Source organism: Electrophorus electricus, chromosome 15, assembly GCF_041902795.1.
Source record: "Electrophorus electricus isolate QZ-2024a chromosome 15, ASM4190279v1, whole genome shotgun sequence".
Lineage (NCBI taxonomy): Eukaryota > Metazoa > Chordata > Actinopteri > Gymnotiformes > Gymnotidae > Electrophorus > Electrophorus electricus.
Genome location: NC_137511.1, coordinates 4,900,986 through 4,903,381, shown reverse-complemented (window position 1 = coordinate 4,903,381; position 2,396 = coordinate 4,900,986). Strand labels below are relative to the sequence as shown.

General features: G+C 38.8%; 1 long non-coding RNA gene across 1 annotated transcript in view; it reads left to right on the top strand.

Moving 5' to 3' along the window:
- The first annotated feature begins 137 nt into the window (after window positions 1-137).
- LOC113583975 (uncharacterized) overlaps window positions 138-2,396 on the top strand; it is a 32,741-nt gene continuing 30,482 nt past the window's right edge. The window contains exons 1-2 of the long non-coding RNA XR_003411371.3: window positions 138-498; window positions 1,115-1,236. This is a non-coding gene — a long non-coding RNA (uncharacterized LOC113583975). The remainder of the gene's footprint in view (window positions 499-1,114; window positions 1,237-2,396) is intronic.

The window sequence follows — 2,396 nt, the reverse complement described above, 5'->3', positions numbered from 1 at the left end:
GAAGCGTCTCAGCCTATGATATATACATATCTCGACTAGTAATTGGAAAGGAGGCGGGACTCAAGCGCGAGCTGGACGGTGATAGGGTTGATATTTGAGCACGGTCCTTCCCCTATTTCCCCTAGCTCGAGCGCGTGCGACTTGGGAGAAATTAAAAACCTTAACATTAATTCAGCAAACGCTCGAAGATCCTGCGTTGTACTGCTTAGTTTAAAAACAGCGAAGTTTGCATTCACCCCACGTTTAATGCTGGAAGCTAACAATACAAAGAAATTTGGCACCAGCGCGTTAAATAATAGCAGATCACGGCCTGACAGGAAAATGCTCTGGACGTGAGGTCAGTTTGTTAACTTTCTGAGTCAGTTAACTATGAGGAACGTCTACAGCCCTAACTTCAACAAAGTTGATTTATGATGACATCTGTAGGGTTCATCCTACAATGAAGTGAAAAAGATAAGGTGTCCTTACGTGGAATAAATATATAGGCCTAGGTCAAAGGTAAGTTCTCTAATAATTACACACGGTAAAATAAGATATGCAACACATGGATGCTGAATTAAAAGTTGACAGTAGGTCCGCGTTTGTGTACAGATTTACTGTAACTCATTGTGAATGCATCGTGATAGTTATTTTAGTGGCACAAATGGAGGGAATCTCATTAGGCAACCCAAACAATAAATATGTATAGGTCTATCTATTTTATCCACTGACAAACAGGAAAAAAAAAAAAAATCAAATGTTCTAGAATCTGAGATATAGCAGTGGAAAATCTGAAAACAATTAATACCTCTAGGTTCACACAAAGCGAGCTGGATCTAATTAGAATTAGAAATTTTAGAAATTGAAATATAAGGAATAAGAAAACCCCAAATGCAAACAAACAGAAACCAAACAACAATCAAAGCAGTGTAATTACAATTTATGTTTACATTTGTACTTGATCATAGTAGAGTTTCTATTCACATGCATGCAGTTCTGGCGATACTGCTTCACACGCATGCAAGCATGCACAAAAAGAAAGAAGGAGGCCCCCCCCTCCCACTCCAAGTATGACACAGTTCTTTCTTGGTGTTGTCACTACTCTAATTCTACTTTTGATGTCTCTCCTTGCAAGGTGAGGTTACAAGGTCACACGTTGAACTAAATGGTGTGGACACCCACGGCAGGAGCAACTTGTCCTCCATGTCAAGCTGGCCAAGCCAGCCAAGCCAAGCGACTTCCCCGATCCCTGAGAGGGTGGGCACCGCCTCACTTTAGATACACTACCCTCCTGCAGGCCAGCCTGCCTGTGTCTCTCGCAACTCATCCTGTTTCCATTCTCAGTTCTCATCTGCACAGCCTGCAGGGCGTACACTACACTATTTACAGGGACCGCAACCTCGATACATGGCACTGCTAGGGGCCCTTACAAGGAAAAATCATACATGTCCATTTACTATTTTTCTGCAATCTACAAAATAAAAACAATAATATAAAACATTTTAGTTTAATTTCTAAATGCCCGCATGAATGAAGTACAGTAAGACTAAATAAAGCATATTTAGCATTTTAGTGTAATTTTAATGTAAATGTTGTACAAAATCAAAAACTAAAATAATTACATAAAAAGGGGCAATGGCTGATGTATGTTTTTGTTGCAAGGGCTCAACAAAAGGGCTTATTGACTGCTTTTGAATGGGATCTGCACATCTAGTTGTCACAGTTAGCAGTGGCACATGACAGTTTTGTTTTCTATTGCCTGTGTGTTAGATAAGGGAGTTTAGACTCTCACATAGCCATTTCACTGAAGTAGTTTTTCATTGTTTCAATAATGTAGTCTGACTAAACATAGACTATGGCTCCTATATTACCTAATGTCCTCTGTGAGAATACACTGATCTGTAAAAAAAAAAAAGAAGTAATAAGACATTGCTATTCAGCATTGAAAATATTTAAAATGCTCGAAACCATATAATATTTGTATGCTCCAGATAACCTGAAGCAGGCATTCAGTAAGGTTGTCTTAGGGGTAACATTCTTGATTGGTACTGAAGGAGTTAAGATGATATTGCTCTTTATCAAGGCTGTCACACCACTTTGGCTAAAGTGCGATACATTTGCGAAAGCTGTCATTTACGCGCTTCCTGTACAACTAAGTTCAGATGGTACTTGCTAAAAATCTGCCTTCAGGAGCTGAACGTTAGTCAAGTAATTGGCAGGACATGACTCTTGTAGGTAATCAATGAAAAGTGTAGGTAATCAATGAAAAGACTTAAAATATCAGTATATGGCATTTGTGTTAAGGCCTATCATCACTTTTTTTTGTTGTTTTCAGTTAGACATTAATTGTGTATAGATTTAAACATTCTTAGAAAACACAGTCACACCTGCACTTTCTTTCTGCAGTTTCAGGTAGG